The sequence below is a fragment of the Triturus cristatus genome, chromosome 8, assembly GCF_964204655.1.
Source record: "Triturus cristatus chromosome 8, aTriCri1.1, whole genome shotgun sequence".
Classification (NCBI taxonomy): Eukaryota; Metazoa; Chordata; class Amphibia; order Caudata; family Salamandridae; genus Triturus; species Triturus cristatus.
In genome coordinates this window covers 43724151-43749863 of record NC_140591.1, presented here as the reverse complement: position 1 = coordinate 43749863, position 25713 = coordinate 43724151, and the positions used below count along the sequence as shown (strand labels likewise).

Sequence of the window (25713 nt, the reverse complement as noted above, 5' to 3'; positions counted from 1 at the left end):
ATTCAAATGAATGTGGACTCTCGTACATATTGGGCTGTTAATTTTCTTGCGTATGATCAATGAATGCAGATTTCCATAAGAATGTTTATTGTCGATAGTGATACATGGGCTAAAAAGATAGACTGCATTGCAACCTAGAGTAATTACCGGTGGCTAAAATGTATTCAAGTGTTTAATTTCTTTTACATTTCTTCAGAGACACAGCGTACTCTTTGCTGCTTATAGATTACAACATTACAGGTATTTTTGTATCCACAGAGAGGAGATTCCTGAACTTGTAATGAGATGAAGACTATTGAAGAAAACATGACACTACTGGAAGGCTATCTGATACTCAAGAAGAAGCAGAAATGATGCCAAACAGTAATTCGAAATAGAACAACTCAGTAGGAGACCGAGAACGTTGTACGTGAACAGACGTATCTTGCAAGAACATCAAGTGCAATCCGGCAGCTTCAAGAAGCTGAGTGGCATCCATGCTGCCAGTCCCAAAACATACAAATAAATTAAAGTCACAAGAATTACACTGGCAGAACACATCCAGAATGAAAACATGCTAGATACCACCCTTTATCTTAGATAATGATTAGGTAGTTACTAAAATGCTCCCCTCTCTACCATGACAATATCAATGCTGTGGTTTAAGTCCATTACAAACGCTGTTTTGGTTGGACCTTACAATCAGTAGAAAGATATAAAAAACATGAATCGTGAATCAGACATCTGAAAGTTCAAAGAAATAAGTGTTTGACTACTTGCAATGCAGAACATTATTCTAGAACATCACAACTTGGTATTGAGTTCTGTTCTTTGTGTGCGTATTTCATAAATATTGTCCAAGAAGAAGACTATTTAGATAAGCTGTGAGGTTTATTATTTGCACACATCCTAGAAAGTTCGTAACACAGGTTGAAGACACGGCTCCTGCAAGAAAGATCATACATATGTTATCAGTCCTGCAAGAACAGATATACTGCAAATACCTTGTGAAGATTAAAATATAGATTAAAATATAGTTAGTGAGCCAGGAACCACAATGATCAGTCAGCAAACACATTAACATGATTTATGCCAAAATATAACAGACGCTTAGACTCTAAACCCCAATGAAAAAACCATACACACAACTTAAGACGAGCTTTGGCTTCTCAATACTGTAGTAGCATCACCAACCATGCACAGGGGAAAACGCATGAGGAAAGATTGAATGTGGCAATAGAGTTCATCAGCCATCACAATTAAGAGTTCATTAACAAACAAAAATAAAATAAATCGCATAAAGGTTTTGTGTTATGAGAAGAGTTTAAATAACTTCTAATCCCTACACTGCCACCCGTAACAACCAAACAGAAAGCTTATTTAGGTGTAATGAATGTAAGATGACATTTAATGAGTCATTGGCTCTGTGGGGCAAATATCAAACACACACAGCAGAAAACACAGACACAGGCAGCAAAAATAGAAAGAGCTTTACTCTCTCAGCCAACCTACAGATAAAGCAACGAATGCACTCAGAAAAACCTTACACCTGCAGTGAATGTGGAAAGAGCTTTACTTTCTTAGGAAAACTAAAGCTTCATCAGCAATCACAAACTGAGGAAAAAGTAGATCCCTGCAGGGAATGTAGCAAACTGTTCACTGATTTACCAAAAGTAAAAGTCCACTACCTAACACACACAGGAGAAAAACCTTATACTTGCATTGAATGTGGAAAGAGCTTTAGTAGATCTATGTATCTAAAGAGCCACCATCTGACGCACACGGGAGAAACACCATACACATGCAGTGAATGTGGAAAGAGCTTTACTCAAGCAGCACACCTAACCTCCCATCTGCGAAAGCATACAGGAGAAAAGCCATACACATGCCAAGAATGTGGAAAGCGATTTAGTACATCTACAAATTTAAAGAGCCACTATGTAACACATACAGGAGAAAAACCTTATACTTGCAGTGAATGTGGAAAGAGCTTTACTCATTTATCAACTGTAAAGAGTCACCAGCGTATGCATACAGGGGAAACACCTTACACTTGTAGTGAATGTGGAAAGAGCTTTAGTGAAGCTACGCAACTAAAAAGACACCATCTGACACACACGGGGGAAAAACCATACACATGCAGTGAATGTGGAAAGAGCTTTACTCTAGCATCAGCACTAACTATCCATCTGCGAAGCCATACCGGAGAAAAATCACACACATGCCGTGAATGTGGAAAGAGCTTTACTCAAGCATCATCACTAACTATCCATCTGCGAAGGCATACAGGAGAAAAAGCACACAAATGCAGTGAATGTGGAAAGAGTTTTTCTCAAGCAGCACACCTAACCTCCCATCTGCGAAGGCATACAGGAGAAAAACCATACACATGTAGTGAATGTGGAAAGAGCTTTTCTCAAGCATCAGGCCTAACCAGCCACCTGTTATGGCATACAGGAGAAAAACCATATACTTGCTGTGAATGTGGAAAGAGCTTTATCCAAGCAACACACCTAACCACCCATATGCGATGGCATTCAGGAGACAAGCCATACACATGCAGTGAATGTGGAAAGAGCTTTAGTAGAGCTACACATCTGAGGAGGCACCAGCGAACACACACAGGGGAAAAACCATACACATGCAGTGAATGTGGAAAGAGCTTTACTGACTCATCAGGCCTGACCATCCATCTGCGATGGCATACAGGAGACAAGCCATACACATGCAGTGAGTGTGGAATGAGCTTTGCTCATTTATCAACTTTAAAGAGCCACCAGCGCATGCACACAGGAAAAACAATACACATGGATGAATGTGGAAATTTCTTCGCTTAGGCATCAATCCTAAGCACCCATCTGTAAATGCATGTAGCAGAGAAACCATGCACTTGAAATAAATGTGGAAAAAGCTTTAGTAAATCCACACATCCAAAGAGCGACCATCTAACACACAGGGGAAAAACTTTAATCCGAGAATGTGAAAGAGCTTTACTCAAGCATCAGATCTAACCATCCATCTGCAATGGCATACAGAAGAAAAACCATGCAAATGCAGTGAATGTTGAAAGAGCTTTAGTAAATCCATGTGTCTAAATGGTGAGCAGCTAATACAAAAATGGAAACGCACACACACACACATGCAGTGGATGTGGAAAGAAATTTACTCAAGCATCAGTTCTAACCATCCATTTGTGAAAGCATACCGACAACAAATCATACAAATGCAGTGAAGGTGGAATGGGCTTTGTAAGGTCAACATACCTAAAATGCCACCAGTAATCACACATAGGAAAAACAACAAAAAATATCTAGTCTGTTTCAGTCATTCATTAACTGTAAGATACCTCCTGCAGATGTAAATAAGGGAATGGCTTTTATGATTTATTAAGCAAAGTGGTCAGTTAGTGAACACACAAAGAGAAAACATCTGGATGGATGTGAGAAGGGCTTTCATGCTTTTTTGCAACTACATGTGTATGAGCATATATACACACGGGAAAACTCATACATAGCCATTAAATACGACGTGTTTCAGGCTGTTATGAAATTATAAGTCGTTTCAGCAACACATCCAAGAAAATAATTTCTGCTACAGTAAATGTGGGAAGGCTTCTTTCACCTTTCAGCATGCAGAGTCATAAGGTTTATGAAGAAACAGTGTCTAGACCATGCAAATGTCAAGTATGTTTCAATTATTGTGCTTTCTAGCTTTGGAAAAACACAATAATATGTTGAAACTACTCTCTTACTGCGGAAGTTGCCTTGTGCATGCTGTAAGCCGAGATAGCTCTTTGATCATATTACTCGATATGTTGGTAACCTTAAACGTTGTTGACCATGGGGCACATTTTTCTATTTCATTCATGTACATGGGGATGTTGGAGGCCTTAATGAATTATGTAAACATTAAGGCCCAGGTATATTTCAATGTGCATTTTCATCATGGGGTTCTGATGATGTTATAAACAACAAGGCCAAAGGCCATGTGGTTTGTTTATATGAGCAGATCCCTTAGATTGGAATGTATGGTCATGTCATAAATGTTAGTTTCTATTTTTTATATTACATATTTTATATTACATGAGTATTTTATGGCAGTTGGTTTGAATAGTATATCGTTTTTCAAATGGGAATGTTTATTAAAAACTGTAAGTGAAGTCTGTATAAAGGTGTATTTTTATAATTGGAATATTAAATCAACAAAAGGCTATTCACTTGTTGATGAAACCCATATTTCATAGAGACCCATGAAATGCCTCCAGAACCCCATCCATATTACTGGATTAACTGCTATGTGATTTTCTTCTATTAAAGTGTGATCTTATGTCATTGCTCAGATCTGGCAAATATGCATGCTTGTAAATGGAAGAGTATAGTGTGTTAAGGATAGGCTACATCAATCTTTTTAATGTATTTTTTGTAATAGTAATTATGATGTGTAGGGTGGCCAGATGACACAATTTTACAGAAACTTTTCAAGTCTTGAAATTTCTTTTAACAATCATTTTAATGAGGTCTGTCAGTTTCTATAGAAAAAGAACCATGATTACAATATGTACTCATTTATTACATGAAATCCAGACCTGTCAAGCAGCATCCACATGACATTGATTCATCTGGCCATCCTTATGGTGTCCTACTATTTATATTTAATGTGCCCACAGGCGGTCGCTCCTCCTCCACTGCTGCTGCCTGACGCCTGCCTGCCTGCTACTACCGCTGACGCCTCTTACCTCCTCCTCTCCACCGCTGACCTCTGCCCTGCCGCTTGCAAGTACCGCCCTCCGCTCGCTGCCTGCTCGCTCGCTGCCTGCTTTTGCTGCCCATTTCCTCGCCAGTTCACCGCCGCCCCAGTCACTCTCTTTCCTTTTTCCCGCTTCCCTGTTCCGGTTTCCTGCCGCTGACCCCGCAGTCCCGCCTCCCCTTCCTGCCCATTGGCCACCCAGCCTCCCGCCTCCCAGCTGACCCTCCCTCCCGGCTCCCTACTTATGACGCCCCCTGAGCGACCGCGCAGCGGGAGCGCCGATTGAGCGCCGAAGGTGCGCCAAAGGTAAGCCTGTCTGCGCCCGTCAGCGCCTGGACCGCGCCCAGTGCCAGACCCCCTGCCCCCGCATCCGCCACCCCCCCCGCAAGACCTACGATGCCGCCACACTCAACGCACTCAACACCGACCGAGCCCCCGGATGCTACCGAGTATCCCCGCGACGCACCCATGGACCCTTCGTCTGCTGATCCTGCAACTTCTCCTGCCTCCGAACCGGCACCGCACCCATCAAGACGGACAACAGCAACCACCTCAAGTGCATCCTGATCAACACCCGCTCCGTCCACAGACACGCCGTGGAACTCTGGAACCTCCTCGACTCAACATCTCCAGACGTCTCCTTCCTCACGGAAACCTGGATGAACGCCTCCTCCGCACCCGACATCGCCATAGCCATCCCGGACGGCTACAAGATCATCAGGAAGGATCGCGTCAACCAGACCGGAGGGGGCATCGCCATCGTTCACAAAAGCACCATTCGCATCTCGACTGACTCCACCGACGCATTAAACGCCGCCGAATACCTGCACTTCCAGATCCACACCGACCCCAAGACTACCCTCAGAGGCACCCTCATCTACAGACCCCCGGGACCACGCGCACAGTTCTGCGAAGACATCACGGACTTCATCAGCCCTCACGCCCTCTCCTCCACCGACTACATCCTCCTCGGGGACCTCAACTTCCACCTGGAGAACAACAACGACCGCAACACCACCGCCCTGCTGGACAACCTCGCCAACCTCGGACTCAAGCAACTGGTCAACACCCCCACCCACTACGCCGGCCACACGCTCGACCCCCTCTTCTCATCCAGCAAGCACGTCACCTTCAGCCACTCCACCGGACTTCACTGGACTGACCACAGCTGCGTCCACTTCAGCTACAAAAAGAACACGGTCCACCACCACCCGAAGCAGGTTCCCCACAGAAACTGGAGCAAGATCACAGTCGACCAGCTCGCCACCTCCCTCAGCCAGAACCGACCTGTCAGGACAACGGACCCTGACACAGCAGCCCTCGACCTCACGCAGTGGCTGACCTCCTGTGCCGACGACCTCACCCCACTGAGGAACCCACTCACCAGGCCCAGAAGCAAGAAGGCCCCGTGGTTCACCGACGAACTCAAGGACTCCAAGAAGGCCTGCCGCACCCTCGAGAAGGCCTGGCTCCTCGACAAAACCGCCGACAACATGACCACCCTCAAACTCGCCACCCGCAGACATCACCAGCTCATCCGCACCACCAAGAAGAAATCTCTGAAGGAACGACTGGACAAGAACGCCCATGACAGCAAGGAGCTCTTCAACATCGTCAAGGAGTTCTCCAACCCCAGCACCGGCAACAACGACATCACTCCCTCGCAGGACCTCTGCGACTCCCTCGCCTCGTACTTCCACCGAAAGATCGCCGACATCCACAACAGTTTCGGCACTCCACCCCCGCACCCATCGGTCGAACCTACGCACCCCGCCGCCATCCTCCAAACATGGACCGAGGTGACCCCCAAAGAAACGACACGCATGATGAACACCATCCACTCCGGATCCCCGACCGACCCGTGCCCCCACCATGTCTTCAACAAGGCCGCCTCTACCATCGCACCCCACCTCCGAGACATCATCAACATCTCCTTCGACGCAGCAACCTTCCCGGAGAGCTGGAAGCATGCCGAGCTCAGCGCCCCGCTGAAGAAACCAACAGCGGACCCGACCGACCTCAAAAACTTCCGCCCCATCTCGCTCCTGCCTTACCCTGCCAAAGTCATCGAGAAGGTCGTCAACAAGCAGCTGGTCCCCTTCCTCGAGACTAACGGATCCCTCGACCCATCGCAGTCCGGATTCAGAGCCAACCACAGCACCGAGACCGCCATCATCGCAGCCACCGACGACATCCGAGCCCTGCTCGACAACGGTGAAACAGCGGCACTCATCCTCCTAGACCTCTCCGCAGCATTTGACACTGTGTGCCACCGCACCCTAGTCCAACGCCTCAACGACACCGGCATCCAAGGGAAGGCTCTGGACTGGATCATCTCATACCTCTCCGGCAGAACTCAGAGAGTACGCCTCCCTCCGTTCCGCTCTGAGGCAACCGAAGTCATCTGCGGAGTCCCGCAAGGATCGTCGCTCAGCCCCACTCTCTTCAACATCTACATGAAACCCCTCGCTGCCATTGCACGCCAACACAACCTCAACATCATTTCCTACGCCGATGACACCCAGCTGATTCTCTCACTCACCAAAGACCCCGACACCGCCAAAGCCAGCCTACACGGAGGGATGAGAGACGTCGCCGAATGGATGAACATCAGCCGCCTGAAATTGAACATGGACAAGACGGAAGTCCTCATCCTGGGACCGTCACCCTCCGCATGGGACGACTCCTGGTGGCCCCCGGCCCTAGGCACCGCACCCAAGCCAACGGACCACGCACGCAACTTGGGCGTCATCCTGGACGCCTCCCTATCGATGACCAGACAAGTCAATGCCGTCTCCTCATCTTGCTTCAACACCCTCCGCATGCTCCGCAAGATCTTCCGATGGATCCCGACCGAGACCAGGAAGACGGTCACCCAGGCCCTCATCACCAGCAGGCTAGACTACGGAAACACCCTCTACGCCGGTACAACAGCCAAGCTTCAGAAGAGACTTCAGCGTATCTAGAACGCCTCCGCCCGACTCATCCTGGACGTCCCACGACGCAGCCACATCTCAAGCCACCTGAGTGGCCTGCACTGGCTACCGGTCAACAAGAGGATCACGTTCAGACTCCTCACCCACGCACACAAATCCCTCCACAACCTGGGCCCAAGGTACCTCAATGACCGCCTGACCTTCTACACGCCCACCCGCCAGCTACGATCCACGAATCTCGCCCTCGCCGTCGTCCCCCGCGTCCAGAGAGCCACCGCCGGAGGAAGATCCTTCTCCTACCTGGCGGCCAAGACATGGAACTCCCTGCCCGTCCACCTGCGGCTGACCCAGGACCACCTCGCCTTCAGGAAACAGCTCAAGACCTGGCTGTTCGAGCAGTAGCACACCCCCTCCCCCAAGCGCCTTGAGACCCTTCCGGGTGAGTAGTGCGCGATATAAATTCCACGATTGATTGATTGATTGATTGAATAGAAAAAAAAGAATTCAGAATGCATTTTTTATCTTTAAAAAATGTTTTGATTCCACTTACTATTGGTAAACTTGTCATATCTGTAAACAACAATCCAGTTTAGAACATGTTTCTCAACTTTGTGTACGGATTACACTTTAGCATAGATAGTCATTCTGCTTTTTTGGGAAGATTGCCCAAAGGATTACATGTTAATACATGTTTCCCTTATTAAACAGCAATTTTTACTTTCATGGCACTTGGTCTATAGTGCACCCTTGGGCACAGGAATGGTCTCGGGGACATACATGCATTTCTTCTATTTCTGATAAATATCAGGAGAAGCAATGTGTGCATCCCAGGTTCAAAAGATTAGACTGTAGCATACCCAGGTGAGATGGGGGAAGTAAATGAAGCTTATTTTTAGAAAAGCAGAACATACTACGGAAAGGTGTCGATAAATTATACCACTTCCTAAGCATTCTCCTTTCTTTGAAACACGCTAAACTAAATATGAAGCATGCATCATTCACACCATGGACTTCCATGCTAACTTGCTAACTTGATACAGTCTACTCCCAGTTGACATTGATTTGTATGCCCTAATGCGGGTCCAGCATGGAGATCTTACTAACTGTCTGTCACAATGGAGAGCTTTACTCTCTCTGGAAGGTGGCTCTGTGGAAGGCCCAAAATAATTTATGAATACTTTCTTTTTGTTTCATTGAATTTGTTTGATTATAAAGCTACGGTATATGGCTAATATTTCATGGTGAGGAGGCTTTTTTTCAAACTGAATTATGACTTTTGAAACTAATGCTAAACATTAAATAATCCTAGTCTTGTAAATAACAAAACAGAATGTATGTTGATGCACAGACTGTAACATGTTGTGTATGTTGGAAGGGGGTGTGAATTTCTAGTTGGGAAATCTTCAGTTAGTCATCCATTAGTCCAAAGTTCATAAGTAGCAAATTACACTCAGCTTTTCATTGTATGATTTGTCATGCTGTATTCTCGTGGATTAGTTATTGGCAAAACTATTTAGCCATAACCGAAGCACAAGGGGTTGCAATGGGGGTTGCCAGGGAGCTGCCCACTCTGCACTAAGCTTCTAAGGCAGAGTCTAAAATCCACCTTGATCCTAGAGGTGATTCGCTGAAAAACGTCAAACAGTGGCATACCTAAATAGTGTGAGGCCAGGGAGGGTACTTGGCGTGGCCGTGGAGCTGAGCAGAATATAGAATGCCTGAAGCAAGTCCTGCTGCGGTCACTCATTCCGGCTGTGAGGTCTAATGGTGTTAAGAGGACCTTTCGATAACTCCATTCAGCAGCAATACACCTCCATGTGGGTTTCAGCAGAGGAGGGGTCCTTATTGCGTGGCCCTGCGGCAGAGAAATGCGCTGGTGACGGCCTAATTGGTCCTGGAAAATCTTGTGGATGGATTGCACTGGCCTCCTTCGCAGTGGCACGGCCAACCACCATCATCTGGCCTACATTGATGTGCCTAGTTGATGATGGGAGACGCAACGCACGAGAACACAGCTATAAAAAGGCAACGAGGACTATGTTATCACTCAGGCCTACTGTGTCCAAGTAAGGTGTGTGGAGACAATTCCGGCATGCTCATTGCGAGCCCGAATTCATGCATCATATCACAAAACCAGACTCTGACAACAGCGGATTTGCATCTGTCCACCCCTTGCATGTGAAAATGAGTATATTTACCTACTTTACCTGACAGAGTAACATCGAATTGTTAGGCCTGTGTCTACGTCGCTGGGACTCGTGTAGGAGGGGAAGAACAGGTCTTTCTTCGAAATGCCCTCACAAACCCCGAGGGATGTCATGCTTCATCATTTGGGCATTTGCCCCTCGTCGGGCCGGCGCTGCAATGCCTGATGGGCTCCCGAAACCGGGGCTCTTTATCGGGGATCTTTTGTGATAAACTTCTTTTTATTGTGTTTTGCGGCATAAAGAACAATATCAGGAATAATATACAGCAGTGCAGTGAACAAGGCATCAGTATCTGCAATCAGGAAAGCATCAACAGGCAAGTGCAAAAACCCTCCCGCCCCCTCCCATCCCCCGTCCCCCCCCCCCCTGCGCACCCACCCTTCAAAGCAGGCCCCCCAACCATTTCCCCCATATCTTGCGAAATTTTTTTGGGCAGCCCCGTGCAGCGTATAGCGACCGCTCCTGAGCTGCACACCAATCCACCCCTCTACTCCAGGTAGCCACTCTGGGCGGGTCTGGCTGTGACCACACCACCGCTATGTCTCTTTTAGCCACCATAAGGGCAGTGGTGAGGAAGTACTTCTCATTGCGGGACCCGTCCATCCCGTCCATGATGCCCAGCAGGGCCATTCTAGGCTCGTGGGGGACCTCCCAACCCAGGACCTCCGCTAGATCGGCCTCGATCGCTGCCCAGTAGTCCCCCAGACGAGGGCAAGACCACACCATGTGGAAAAAATCTGCCGGAACCTCCCCGCAGCGAGTGCAAGAGGCGTCCGCGCGGAGGCCCGCACGATACAGGCGGGCCGGGGTCAAATAGGCAGTGTGGAGGTAATAAAGTTGGATAAGCCGCAGCCTCGCGGAGGTGGTAAGCGACCGAGGGCCCATAAGGGCGTCCCTCCAGTCCGCCTCATCCAGGGGTCCCACCCAAGCCTCCCATCGCTGCTTTAGCCCGCTCCAATCCACCGGTGTATTGTTAATTAGGGATTTATAAATGCGGGATATGCCCCCCCTCCCAAGATACCCCAACATCACCTGGGCCTCAGGCGGACTATGGGAAGGCAGTCTGGAATCTAGAGGGACGTGAGCCCGAACCGCGTGGCGCAATTGAAGGTAGCGGTAGAATTGAGAAGGCTGCAGCGAGAAGCGGGTCCGAAGCTCCTGGAAAGAACACATGCGGCTTCCACGCCATATATCGCCCAGACAGGAGATACCGAGAAGATCCCACTGCCGAAAGCCCGTGAGTCCCACCACCTCCCGCAGCCACGTCCCGTGCCAAAGCGGAGTGAGTTGCGTGGACGTCCCCGACCATCTGGTGTGTCGCAATGCCGCGCGCCACGCGAGAAAGGGAGCCCGCACGACGCCGGGGAGCGACAGGGGGATCGTTGTGCCGTAGAGCATGTTTTGGATGGAGGTGAACCCGAGGCAGTTCACCTCGAGTCGATAAGCCGGGTCGCCCCAGCCCCCTGAGAACCAATCGTGGACCACCAGTAGTTGGGTGGCCAGATAGTAGAGGTAGAGGTTGGTCATGCTTAGGCCGCCGTCGTAGGAGGGGACCCTGCAGCGGTCCAAGGCCAGCCGAGGTCGACCACCGCCCCAAAGGAATTTGGTCACCATCTTATCCAGGTCCCGGAACCACGGGCGCGGAAAGGGGCATGGAGTGTTCTGCAGCATGTAAAGAAACTTGGGGAGGATCATCATCTTATATAAGGCGACTCTCCCTAGCGGATTCAAAGGGAGGGCCTGCCACCGGAGCATATCTGATCTGGCTTTGTTTACTACTGGAGCCACATTGAGTGCCCAGCAGAGTTCCGGGAGGAGGGTGACCCAGATCCCCAGGTACTTAAAGGAGAGTCTCCGGAGGGGAATATCCGATTGCCAGTCGAAACATTCCCGCGACGGGTGTAGCGGGACTAGAACAGATTTTTTGGGGTTCAGATGGAGACCCGACGCCTGGCCAAACCGATGGAGGATCCGGCGGACCCGGGGCCCCGCGGTCGCTTGGTCGGAAAGATAGAGGAGGACATCGTCCGCGTATAGGGCAATCTTATCTGGGGCCACAGCTGGCCATTCCCATCCGCGAAGAACGGGATCCGCGCGAATCAGCATTGCCAGGGGTTCCATGGCCAACGCAAAAAGGAGGGGCGAGAGCGGACAACCCTGGCGCGTCCCCCGACCTATGGGAAACGGGCGAGAGAGAGCCCCGTTGACCAACACCCGGGCCCGCGGGTGCGCGTACAGGACCGCTACCATGGCACGGAACCGGGGGCCGAAACCCATGCGTTCCAGGACGTCGGCCAAGTACGCCCATCCCACGGAGTCGAAGGCCTTTTCAAAGTCAACCAGAAGGAGGGCCAGGTAGGGAGAAAGGCGGCCGCGGTGCGCCATCGCAAGATGCAGGCGCCGCAGGCAGTGTCTGGTCCCCCGCTCCGGCATAAAGCCGCATTGATCCAGATGGACCAAGGAGGCAAGCGACGGGCGCAACCGCTGTGCTAGGACCGTAGCATAGATTTTGAGTTCGGTGTTGATAAGGGATATCGGCCGATAGTCAGAGCAGGACCGCGAGGGAGGCTGAGTCTTGGGGAGGGCAACTATGGTTGCCGTGTCCGTCTCGGGCCGGAACGAGCCCGTGTCCACCACGGCTGCAAACAGGTCCCGAAGCCTCGGGGCCAGCATCTCCCGATAGTGAGCGTAGTACTCCTGGGGGAACCCGTCGGGTCCCGGGGTCTTCCCAGGTGCTAAGCGGCCTATGGCCTCCTCGATCTCTTGCAGCTCGATCGGTGAAACAAGGGTCTCGGAAACCTCGGGCTGCAACCGCGTAAGTGTCACCGCGTTCGTCCCCAGCAATTCCTCAAGGGAGAGCGTGGACGGCCTGCGGCGGTATAGCTGGGAGTAATAGTCAGCGAACGCCTGGGCTATCGCCACCGAGGCTGTGTGAGTACCACCCGCTGGGTCCGCGATGGCCGGAATGATCCGTCCCGCCCGGGGATAGGTCGCCAGCCGGTGGAGAAGAGTGCCGTTTTTGTCTCCCCACCCGTAGACCCGGGCCACCGAGGAGCGCCATAGAATCTTTGCCGCCTCCAGGGAATGGAGGCGAATCTCTTCCCGGAGGAAGGCCAATCGACGAGATCGGGCGGCATCGTCCAACTCCCCCAGACCGCGCTCTAATTCCACGGCTTGGGCTTCGCATTCCGCGAGCTTCTGGGATTGGGCCCGCCGTTGGCGCTGCAGATGCCCCTTAGCGGCGCCCCGGACAGTCGCCTTGCCGGCCTCCCACAAGACGGCAGGGGAGGTGACAGAGCCCTCGTTATGGGAGTAGTAGTCGGCGATCTCGCCCCCGACCGCCCTCCGGAAAGCCTTGTCGTGGAGGAACCAGGCGTTCAGACGCCACATCGGACGGGCAGAGAGGGGTGGGGGACCAAGAGCGAGGAGCACAGGCGAGTGGTCCGAAAGGCCCCTCGGAAGAATGCGTACATCTCGCACCCCCGCGCAGTCGGTGGATGGTACAAAGATGAGGTCGATCCGGGCATGGGAGTGATGGGCCACCGATGTGTGGGTGTATTGGCGTGCCTGTGGGTGCCAGATCCGCCAGACATCGCAGAGGCCCTGCGCTTCAGCCCAGGATGAGAGCTGTTTTGCGCGGGCGACGCGGGACAGGGAGACCGGGCGCGTCGAGTCCAGGGGAGGCGAGTAGACGGCGTTGAAATCCCCGCCGAGAATGAGGGAGCCCGCCGGAAGTGTCGGGAGGAGACCCGCCGCGTGGGAGAGGGCCGACTGCAAGAGGGATGGCGCCGCATAGAGGGACATCAGGGTAAGGGGTCGCCCCTCCAGATTGCCAGAAACCACCACTACCATACCTTGGGGGTCCAAATGCACCCGGGACAGGACAAAGGGGAAGGACTTGCGGAGCAAAATGGCCACCCCTCGGGATCCCCGCACAAAACCGGAATGCCATACCCTGTCATAACCGTAGCGGCCAAGGAAGGGGCAGTTGTTACCCAACAGGTGAGTCTCCTGGAGGAGGAGTACATCGATCTCAGCGCGTTGCGCGTATTTGAGGACCGCCATACGTTTAAAACGGTCCAGAAGACCGTTGACGTTCCAGGATAGTATGCGCATGGCGGCCCTAGGGACAGGCGGGTCAGCCATGGTCTAGGACAGGAGAGGGGGCCAGTAGGGGCGCGGCTGAGCAGGCCCCCAGAGAGGAAGGACAACGGGACATCGGGCAGGAGAGCAAGCCAGACAGCACATGATGCCTTAGTACAACAATTAAGAGGGAGTCATCCCCCACCAACAAAGTCTTCCCAACGGGGAAGAAACAACCCCAAACCAACCCCAACCCCCCCCCACCCTACACTTCGAAAACGGAAGCATCTGTCGCCCGAACCAAATGGAAGAACCACCAAGCTAAAACGCTTGGGCTTGAGCGCTAGTGGACCCCCTGAGACCGATAAATTCAGACCTGAGTTACCTGCCCTGGCCAAGAGCAACACTGATAACGGGGCATCCCATCCCCGTCCAGGCATCCCCAGCCCCCCCTCCCCCCAAAGGAAACAAAGAGAGTCAAATGTTGGGGCTGCGAGAGAGGTCCGAAGAGTCCACCAATTCGACCGGCTGAGTTGCAGGGCCCGTGGGCCGGGGCGGCACGGTCCGCCGTCCATCTGCCCCGGGACTGGCATGTGCGGCCGAGGAGGCAGAGGAGGCTCTCGACCCTCGGCGTGACCCTCTCCCAGAGCGCGTGGTGATCACCTCCTCCGCTGTGCGCTCCCGGGTTAACGTGCGGTGCCGCCGACGGGTCCTCGATGTCCGGGGTCTTCCTCGTCCCCTCCGCATACCCGCAGGCGAGCCGCGTCCAGAGCACTGCAGGGGGTGCTCCTCCGTCAACCAGGCCCAGGCCGCCCGCGGGGTATCGAAGAACAAAGTCTTGTGCTGGAAGACGACCCGGAGGCGGGCCGGGAACTGGAGCTGATACTGGAGTCCCAGAGAGCGCATCTTTTGTTTCACTTCCGTGTAGGAGCGGCGTTGCTCTTGGACTTCGCGGGTGTAGTCCGGAAATATCATGATTTTGTGGTTCTGGTAATGGAGGGCACCCTGGCAGCGGGCCTCGCGGAGGATGGCGTCCCGGTCGCGGAAGTTCAAAAGTTTGAGGATGAACGGCCGGGGAGGCGCACCTGGGGGCCTGGGGGCCAGGGAGCGGTGGGCTCTCTCCACCACGAACGAGGGAGATAGGCTGTCCGCCGGCATCCAGGACCGGAACCATCGCTCCATGAAGTCGTCCGCTCGGCCCGATTCAACTCCCTCCGGAAATCCCACTAAGCGCAGGTTGTTGCGCCGGGCGCGATTTTCTGCATCCTCGACCCGGCGGTGTAGTTCCTTAGAGTGGGTGGTCAACTCCCGAACCTGGTCCTGTAGGTGGCGGATGTCGTCCTCGGCGGTGGAGATCCGGGATTCGGCCTCGGAAATGCGGGCGGTGGCATTCCGCAGATCCTGTCGGAGAAGAGCAACGTCCACTTTGACCTCTCCCACCATGCCCTCGAGGGAGGCGCGGGAGGAGTTGATGGCCTGCAGGATGGCAGCAAGGTCCGTGGCAGGGGCCGGGGCCGGCGCGGCCGTGGAGCCGGGCCCCTTGTCGGTAGTAGTAAATTTGTCCATCCTGGTTTGGGTGGCCCCGGACGCTGGCTTGCTGGCCCTGTCTTTGCCCATATCTGTGGCGGCCGTCCGTGAATCAGGGCAGCGAGCGAACGTCACACCCGCAGAGCGTCAAGGGGTGCTCGAGCGGACAGGGGCCCAGCACGGGGGCGGCGGGGGGAGCCCGCCGCCGGACAGGGCCCGACACGGCCGGCCCCAGTGGTCAGCCTCCGGCGGGGTCCCCAGCGGGGCAACGAGTCCGATCCCTCGCCTCGGCCGTGGCCGCGGGCCTCTCTCAGCGAAGCAGGGTCCAGCTGCGCAGCCCACAGTCCCCGGGCGGCGGGTCGTTCCTCAAGGGCACCGCCGCCGGGAATCGCCAGGGCCAGCCCTCCGGGGCATAGCCCACCTCTCCAGGGGGGACACCTCGCCCGAGCGGTCCCTCCGCCACCCCCAGGGGGGGGGCACGGTGTCGCCTGTCGACTCGCTGGATCCGGGGCCCCAAACGACGATGAGGGGGGGGAGGGGAGAGAGGGGGGAAACAGCAGCGACACCCCCCGACCGCCGATGTGCGGCCCGAAGCAGCGAGGACCCCTCCACCCCCGGGACCGGAGGCCAGTCTCTGAGCCGCGGGGCCGGGGCAGCGCCGCAGCCAGGAGGAGAGGCTGTAGAGAGGGGGGGGGGAGCGGGGGTACGGGTCTCCCCGGCCGCCGACGCACGGCCCGATGAGGGGGTCTCCCCTCCGCCCCCGACCCCCGCAGCCGCCCCGGCGAAGCGATCCTCCGCCGCCGCACTCACCGCCAATTCCTGCTCTCAGGCTCCGTTCGGGGGGGGTCCCAGCACAGCACGCCAGGGGCCTCGGGCTGCAGCCGCGAGGTAGGACAGCACCCAGCCGGTGCACCAGCTCTCCGCCGCAGGCCTCGGGACACCAGGGCAGGTCCAGCAGCGTTGGTGGGGGAGAGTGGGGGGAGACTGGGCCCCGGCCGTCGACACCCGGCCCGAAGGGGGGCCCCCACCACCTCCAGCCCCACAGCAGCTCAGGTCGTCCCACCAGGGAGTGCCCCACTCACCGCCCGGCCTTCCGTCTGGCACCACAGCCCGGAATGGGCCCCACAGCACCTCGCCGCCGGCCACAGGATCCCAGGTCGGGGCCCCACCGAGGCGGGGGCCGCCACTGCTGCAGCGACGATCTCACCGGGCCGCCAGGATTCTCAGGCCTAGCACCCTCGTGGGCGCCGCGGTCTCGAGTAGCCGCGCGCCCGTACCCAGCGTCAGGGATCAAAGCCGCCTCCCGCCGGGCGCCGACAGCAGGCAGCAATCACAGCTCCGGGGGGGGCGGTCGCGCCCCAAACTCGCACCAGGGACAGCCAGGCGGGCCCGGGCCCCAAAACTGCTGAAATCAGCCGGCCAGGGCAGGATCAGGCGAGGAAGAAAGGATCGGCGGGGTCTTACGGCCGGAGCCTCACGGCAGAGCAGCCATGTCGGTCAGGCGCCACCTAGCGCTCCATCGGGGATCTTTTGAAGAAGCCGTATGGGTGCGTGTGGGTGTGAGGGCCAGGTAGTGCACAAGGAGTGGGAGGAATAAAAAAGGTTTTAGAGCCGTCCTACTAAATTCAAGTTTTAATTATTGAGGTAGCTCCAACCTTACGCTAGATTAGCCTTTAGGGAACATAATTTCCTACACAGGGCTTCTACATATTTTTAATAAGGGAGCCCGTCAGGCATTGCAGCGCCGGCCCGACGAGGGGCAAATGCCCAAATGATGAAGCATGACATCCCTCGGGGTGTGTGAGGGCATTTCGACGAAAGACCTGTTCTTCCCCTCCCGCCTTTTCCCCTGTCTTAGACAGTAACCCCTAGGAACTGCTCATTTTGTATTCAATACTTCCTTGGGGCCTCACGAGCAGGACCTTTATAAACTTGGCTCTGCGTCCCCCCTTTGGTTTAGAGAGACTCGAGTAGGAGGACCAGCTGTGTGCCACAGGGATTATAACAGGCCTAGGCAAAAGCAAAATCGAACTGCTGAACTTCATGTTGCCACACTCTTGGGTATTGTGTTTAGCGCCAGTATCAACTAGAAGACTCAAAGACTGGTTATGGGTGGGTTGGTTAATTCCGACCCATTTGTAAAGCTATTTAACATATCCGATAACTGGGGGCGCTAGGTGGCGCGCGACCAAGATGGCCGCACACCAGTGAGGGTTCCGCCCGATCGGGCGAGATATTATCCTACATGCCCATCCTGTGTAATTGCCGCAGCTCCTTCCTGACCTGTGGGGGAACGGAACCATTGCTGACCCCGGCGGTCCCGCTGCGAGGTGCGGAGCGAGGACCCTGATGCTCGTGTGGCCGGGAGAAGATTCCAGTGGCTGCAGGCCCCTTGGCTCTCTGGAGGGGGGAGGCGGCCGCAGCTGCAGCTGCGCGAGCCTGGTGCTTTGTAGGCCCTGTGGGAGGTGACCAAGGTGCGGCCTGGGGAGCGGCGGCTCCGTTGCGGCCCGCGGGGGCCCTGAGGGACGGGAGCCTGGATTTGGTGCTCCATTCACGGCGGCAGGCATCGCCCCGGACCCGGGAGCCAAGTTAGGGACGACGGCAGAGGGCCGCTTGCCTGCGACCGCAGTTAGTGCGAGCCAGGCGGGCAGGCGGAGTGGCCCTGCGAGCATTGCACAGGAGACGTGCGGTGGACTCCCCCAGTCACGGGACTGCTGAGGTGAGCCGGGTGGGGACGCCCGCTACTAACGGTGTGCCCCTGTCCCTGAGATTGGACCTGTTGTCTGCTGCCGCCATTTTGTAGGCCGCTCGCTGCGGCTGCAGCAAGGCGCGTCTGTGCGCCCACCGTGCGGCGGGGGATCGGGCCCGGGAGCTCCTGAGACCCCCGATGTCACAATCATCACCGGAGCGGCGGAGGTGAATATTCCCCTACGGTGGTACAGCGCTGGAGCCATTTTTAATGTGATATAGGGGGGCCCTGATGCGGTACCAGATGGGCTGAGGGGACCCCGCGGAGGAATGAGGCGCTGTCCCATAGACATAGCTGCACCATATGGGAGCTGCGAGGCGCTGACGTTGCTGGATGCCGCGGGTGCAGAGTGAGACTGTGTGAGGGGGCTGTGCCGATCTGGCCTGAGAGACCCTGGTGATTGTGCACTGCATTGGGAGGGAGAGACACTACGCCGTCCTCTCGGCCGCCTGGGCACAGTTGACGGGTGGTTCACGGCGGACCTGCCCTGGGGGCGGACTTATCATGGGTCACACGGATGCAAAGCAAGCGAAGCTGCCCTTCGAGGCGCGCAAACCGCCTGGCTCCACATTGTCAAGAATTCCTGTCATACAAGGGAAACACGCCCTTATGTAAACAGGAGAGCTGTTACATAACTCAAGGGAAACACGCCCTTATGTAAACAGGAGAGCTGTTACATAACTCAAGGGAAACACGCCCTTATGTAAACAGGAGAGCTGTTACATAACTCAAGGGAAACACGCCCTTATGTAAACAGGAGAGCTGTTACATAACTCAAGGAAAACACGCCCTATAAAGGGAGGAGCCGGGAGGTACAAGGCTGTCGGATATTGTGTTTACACCGACGTACCTGCTTCGTGAAGAGCAGTGTTCCGGAGTGGTGCTCCAGTAAGGCAAGAACGGAGGTAGGTCGAGTCGTTACTCCCTGGGCCGTGTCTTGCCCCATCGTCACCTGTGAAGGACCCGGAAGCTCTACCGGTCAACCATTGAGCTTCGCTTTTTGACTCGGCTGAGTCCAAGCGCAGTGGCGCTTTTGCTGGTTGGAGTCGTAACTCCCAGCCCGACCAGATACACAGGGACTGCCAGCTGTAACGCACACCAGGAGGTGTTTGCCGCGTTACAGACTCGGAAGTCCACAGGATCGATCGAGCGGCTGCTCTCGGTTCAGTCTTCTTGCTTGTGATTGGGGTATCGGTGACGCATCACCAGGAGGTGACTCCGCGTCCCGGTGCAGTCTGAGGAAGAGGTTGAGCGGCTGCTCCCTTCAGGTAGAGACCCCGGCTGGGTGTTTCCCTGACTCCTCGATTCTCCCCAACACTCTTCGTGCCCCTCACAGCCTACCGATTGGCATTGTCGGCCATTTCATTTCTGCCCTCTGTTGGCATACGCCGGGATCGGCGTATATGCAGAGGACGGTTAGGACCATCCGTGCTGTGGGCTGGTAACGTACTTAGCCTGGAGGATTCCTGTGACTATAACTTTTGTTTGTTCTTTGTATTTTATTTGCCTTCATTAAAAGAACTAACCCTTCACAAGTGGTTGCGTCCTCATTGTCGTGTCTGTTAAACGATCCTGAGACGTTCAGGGCGTTACAAAATATCCGACCTTAATAACACTAACTGTCTCCCGGTCGATAACAGACATGGCAACACTTGATGATGTGCTGGCTGCTTTAGCGGCCATGCAAGTTGAAGTGGCTGCCTCTAGGCAAGAAACAGCCGATGTAAAAGCCAGACTGGATGCTATCCAATTGGACCCGCTCACGCCCAGCACCTCCCTCACGAACCAGACCCCTGCGGTAGTAGTGGAAATGCCGGTAGCCATCCCCTTGGCAACACCAGAGAGGTACAGTGGGGATCCTAACACAGTGCAGGTATTCCTCACACAAGTGGCGCTACATTTATCGTGCAAACCAAAGGCGTTCCCCACGAGTCAGGCTCGTGTGGCTTTCCTTATATCCTATTTGGCTGGAAACGCGGCACAATGGGCCGTACCTCTGGTGAGCAGGGACGACCCCCTCTTATGTGATTGGGGTGCTTTTCGCGAGGAATTCCTGAAGGTATTCGACAGAAGGGCTGACTCGTACACGGCGGACCGTGAAATGCTTGAGTTGAGACAGGGATCCAACGACCTGGTGCAGTATCTCAATGCGTTCCGAAGGCTGGTTGCGGAAACCAAGTGGCCTGTTGCTAAACAGACGGCGCTCTTCCATCAAGGGCTGTGCGATGAGCTCAAGGACGCCGTGGCTCATATTGACCCTCAACCCAAGACATGTGAGGGCCTTATCAACCTGGTATTACGGCTGGAACATAGGCTAAGTGAAAGAAAGGGGGATCATGGGAGAAAAGGAAAATCCCTTCCATCCTATGTGACGGTGGGAAGTCCTGAAACTTGCACCGCATCCAAGGGAGAACCCATGGACATCAGCGCAATACGAGCGAGCCTCACAGCCACGGAGAAAGAGTCACGCCGTAAACAAGGATTGTGCCTATATTGTGGCAAAAAAGGCTACTACGTACGTGAATGCCCTGCCAAACCGAAGACGTCACGTTATCGGGCCAACCGGTCGGTAACAGCCGTGGTGGACATACCGGCGGAAAACTAGAGGACTCCAAGACCAGAGAAGGGGCATCTCGGAGTCACTCATCCATCCCTTCACTTTCCAACTCGGTCACTAAGGGACAACGACACCTGTTTATCACGGTGCACGTGGGAGTGCATGACCAGTGGATACCCGTTGTGGCCATGGTGGATTCAGGGGCCACTGGCATGTTTATGGACCACAACGAGGCATGCAGGCTAGGGCTAGTGCTTCTTCCCAAAGCAGTACCCGAAGACGTCTATGCGGTAGACGGAAGGCGATTGGTGACGGGGCCCATCGGACAGCACACGGGTGTCCTTCCGATGAGATATGGGAGGAACCATTTGGAACAAATCGATTTTAACATCATCCGAGCGCCCCAATATGGCGTCATATTGGGATTGCCGTGGCTACAGAAACACAACCCCTTTGTGGATTGGCCAACACATCGCATCGAAATGACGTCACCGTATTGCATCCTGCATTGTGGAATAAGAACGGAATCCCTTGACGCAGATGAGAGCGGGAGTCAGACGGTGGCTACAGCGGCAGAAAAAGATGTGGCTCTCCCCCAGGCTTATCACAGTTTTGAGGATGTATTTGATGAGGTGAAGGCGGAAGTGCTACCACCACATAGACAGCTTGACTGCCAGATCGACCTGGTGCCAGGGGCCAGCGTTCCCAGCGGCAGGCTGTATGCCCTGACGGAGCCTGAAAACGTGCATCTCCGGGGGTACCTGGATAAACTCCTCAAGCTAGGATTCATCCGCCCGTCCAAGTCTCCGGCCGCCTCGCCACTCTTCTTCATCCCGAAGGCTAATGGGGAGCTGAGAGCCTGTGTCGACTTTAGGCCATTGAATGCGATAACCATAAAAAATCGGTACCCCTTGCCTCTCATCAGTGTACTTCTGGAACAGGTCAAGAAAGCTCGTATCTACACCAAGTTGGATTTGAAAGGGGCATACCATCTGGTGCGCATGAGGGACGGAGACGAGTGGAAGACCGCCTTTAAGACCAGGTTCAGCCTTTTTGAGTACCTCGTCATGCCGTTCGGTCTGTGCAACGCCCCGGCAGCCTTTCAGTACTTTTTGAATGAGGTATTCAGAGAGGAGTTGGATATCTACGTGGTCGTATATATCGACGACATCCTCATCTATTCGTCCAGTGTGGAGGAGCACGTACACCACGTCAAAGCTGTGCTCCAAAAGCTGAGGGAAAACATGCTGTTTTGTAAACTCAGCAAGTGTGACTTCCACGTCACATCCGTGGAATTCCTCGGAGTGATGCTGAGTCCAGAGGGACAGGAGATGGCAGAACGAAAGATCAAGGCGGTGAAAGAATGGCCGGTGCCCCAAAGCGTGAAGGACGTCCAAAGTTTCATTGGCTTCGCCAACTTTTACAGGCGGTTTATAGATGGATTTTCAGGAGTGGTGGCCCCAATCACACAGCTACTGAGGAAGTCCAAGGAGTTTGTCTGGTCCCCTGAAGCGAACAAAGCCTTTGAGGCCCTGAAAAGCGCCTTTGGTAAGGCGCCGGTGTTGGCTCACCCCGATCCGGATCTCCCCTACGTGGTGGAAGCGGACGCGTCGGATGTGGCGCTGGGGGCTATCTTGTCCCAACGCAACCACGACACAGGGGTGCTTCTTCCCGTTGCATACATGTCCCGCAAACTCAACGACGCCGAACGCAACTACCATATTGCGGAGAAGGAGCTTCTCGCAATCAAGGACGCCTTCACCGAATGGAGGCATTGGTTGAGGGGGGCAAGACATGTGGTATCGGTGTACACGGACCATCGGAACCTACAGTTCATGACGGCCACTAGACACCTTTCTCCCAGGCAGCTGCGGTGGATGATCTTCTTTGCGGGGTTCAACTTCCGCATCACATATCGGCCGGGGACGGAAAACCGGAAGGCGGACGCCCTGTCCCGTCAATCTGCAGTTAAGGAACCATTGCCTGCAACCGAGCGTTCCATCATTTCCCCGAGGATGGTATTGGGGGTTATCCAACCGGATACTTTCCTGAGGGGAATAAAGAGAGGGATCAGGTCATTCGCATGGCGGAGGTGGCTCCTCAGTCACAGAGAATGGCAGCTGAAGGACGGGATACCCCTGAAGGGCAGGTGCCTATTGATACCCACGCCTAGGCTAAGGAAACAAGCATTCATCTGGTGCCATGACTCTCCATGCGCAGGTCATTTGGGCTTTGAAAAAACGGTGGCTAGCATGGGACGGCATTTCTGGTGGCCAACCATGAGAGTGGATGTCAGGAGGTGGGGACAGGAGTGTCCTACGTGTGCTACCATGAAGGCCGACCATGGCCGAACCCAAGGGCTCTTACATCCACTTCCGACCCCGGATAGACCATGGGATAGCATATCACTGGACTTCGTGGTGGGCCTACCGGTAGACCAGGGGATGACGGCAATACTGGTGGTGGTGGATTACTTGACGAAAATGGGGCACTTCATCCCCTGCAAGAGAGTCCCTACGGCCGGGGAATTGGCGTCACTACTCCTAAAGAATGTGGTACGACTGCATGGATTACCTGGGGTGATCGTGTCGGACCGGGGGTCGCAGTTTACTGCGCAATTCTGGAAGACTTGGTGCACTGCGCTGCATGTTAAGACCGCCCTGTCCACCAGCTACCACCCTCAAACGGACGGCCAAACCGAGCGCCTGAACCAAACGCTCAAACAGTATCTGCGATGTTTTGTGGACCAGGGCAGGGAAGAATGGGTCGACTTGCTATGGGTTGCAGAGATAGCCTATAACAACGCCACTCACAGCTCCACACAGTCATCTCCGTTCTATAGCAACTATGGCCAACATCCCAGGTTCTTGCCATTTCTACATCCGTTCAGAGAGGACAGGATTCCCGCCACAGCGGACAGGGTGGCACACATAAAAGACACGTTGATGCGCTCAAGGGCTGTCCTAATAGAGGCCAAGAGAAGATACAAGGCTGCGGCAGATAGGAAGAGAAGGCCCGGGCCACTGTACCGCACTGGAGACTACGTCTGGATATCCACAAGAAACATGAGGTTTCGAAAGAACAGTGTGTTCCATCCCAAGTACATGGGCCCCTATCGAATTACCAAGTGTATGGGTCCCGTGAACGTGAAGGTGTGCTTGCCCCAGTCATTGCGGATACACCCTGTCTTTCATGTATCATTGCTCAAACCAGCACCCTCCAAGCCGTCTGGGACACCTAGGCCGGTATGCGTGGAGTCGGAGGTGGAGTATGAAGTGTCGGGCATACGGGCGTCCAAATGGCGCAGGGGGAAGCTGTGGTACCTGGTTGCGTGGAAAGGCTATGGCCCGGAGGAGCATTCATGGGAACCGGCAGAAGGGGTTCATGCTCCGCGCTTGGTCTCCTTGTTCCATCGGCGTTTTCCTGCCAGCGCTGGACCCGTGGGGAGCCGCTGAGAGGGAGGATGTACTGTCAAGAATTCCTGTCATACAAGGGAAACACGCCCTTATGTAAACAGGAGAGCTGTTACATAACTCAAGGGAAACACGCCCTTATGTAAACAGGAGAGCTGTTACATAACTCAAGGGAAACACGCCCTTATGTAAACAGGAGAGCTGTTACATAACTCAAGGAAAACACGCCCTATAAAGGGAGGAACCGGGAGGTACAAGGCTGTCGGATATTGTGTTTACACCGACGTACCTGCTTCGTGAAGAGCAGTGTTCCGGAGTGGTGCTCCAGTAAGGCAAGAACGGAGGTAGGTCGAGTCGTTACTCCCTGGGCCGTGTCTTGCCCCATCGTCACCTGTGAAGGACCCGGAAGCTCTACCGGTCAACCATTGAGCTTCGCTTTTTGACTCGGCTGAGTCCAAGCGCAGTGGCGCTTTTGCTGGTTGGAGTCGTAACTCCCAGCCCGACCAGAGACACAGGGACTGCCAGCTGTAACGCACACCAGGAGGTGTTTGCCGCGTTACAGACTCGGAAGTCCACAGGATCGATCGAGCGGCTGCTCTCGGTTCAGTCTTCTTGCTTGTGATTGGGGTATCGGTGACGCATCACCAGGAGGTGACTCCGTGTCTCGGTGCAGTCTGAGGAAGAGGTTGAGCGGCTGCTCCCTTCAGGTAGAGACCCCGGCTGGGTGTTTCCCTGACTCCTCGATTCTCCCCAACACTCTTCGTGCCCCTCACAGCCTACCGATTGGCATTGTCGGCCATTTCATTTCTGCCCTCAGTTGGCATACGCCGGGATCGGCGTATATGCAGAGGACGGTTAGGACCATCCGTGCTGTGGGCTGGTAACGTACTTAGCCTGGAGGATTCCAGTGACTATAACTTTTGTTTGTTCTTTGTATTTTATTTGCCTTCATTAAAAGAACTAACCCTTCACAAGTGGTTGCGTCCTCATTGTCGTGTCTGTTAAACGATCCTGAGACGTTCAGGGCGTTACACACATCGACTGAACGGGCGCACTCCGAACATACGGATGCGCAGGAGGAAGACTGGAAGACGCTCCTGCTAGGCATGAAACAAAGCCTAGCAACCATCGTGGAGAAAATAAACACCATGAATACGCACATTGATTCCATGGTTCACAGACTGGACCATCATGAACAGAGAATCAAGGAGGCCGAAACTAGAGTGTCAGACTTAGAGGATGGGGCTACAGCGAGCAAGGAACAACTTACACAGATGGAACAGCTGCTTTAAATAATCGCGGATAAGATTGAAGATTTAGAAGCCCGCTCTCGGAGGAACAATGTTCGTATCCTGGGTTTGGCAGAGACGACCAACACAGGCAACATGGAGGTCTTCATTGGGAAGCTGGTTGTGGAGCTGTTTGGGCGTGAACACTTCTCGGCCCACCTCACGGTGGAGAGAGCACACAGATCCCTGGCGGCCCGACCGCCCCCGGGGGCGCCACCTCGCCCGGT

The 25713-nt window shown here is 54.3% G+C and overlaps 1 pseudogene across 1 annotated transcript; it reads left to right on the top strand.

The window, feature by feature from the left end:
- Positions 1–262: 262 nt before the first annotated feature.
- On the top strand, positions 263–25433 carry LOC146799969 (uncharacterized; annotated as a pseudogene). Its single transcript, XR_014968026.1, has 3 exons — positions 263–2718; positions 2961–3077; positions 25378–25433. The product of XR_014968026.1 is annotated as an uncharacterized LOC146799969 (transcript).
- Positions 25434–25713: the final 280 nt, after the last annotated feature.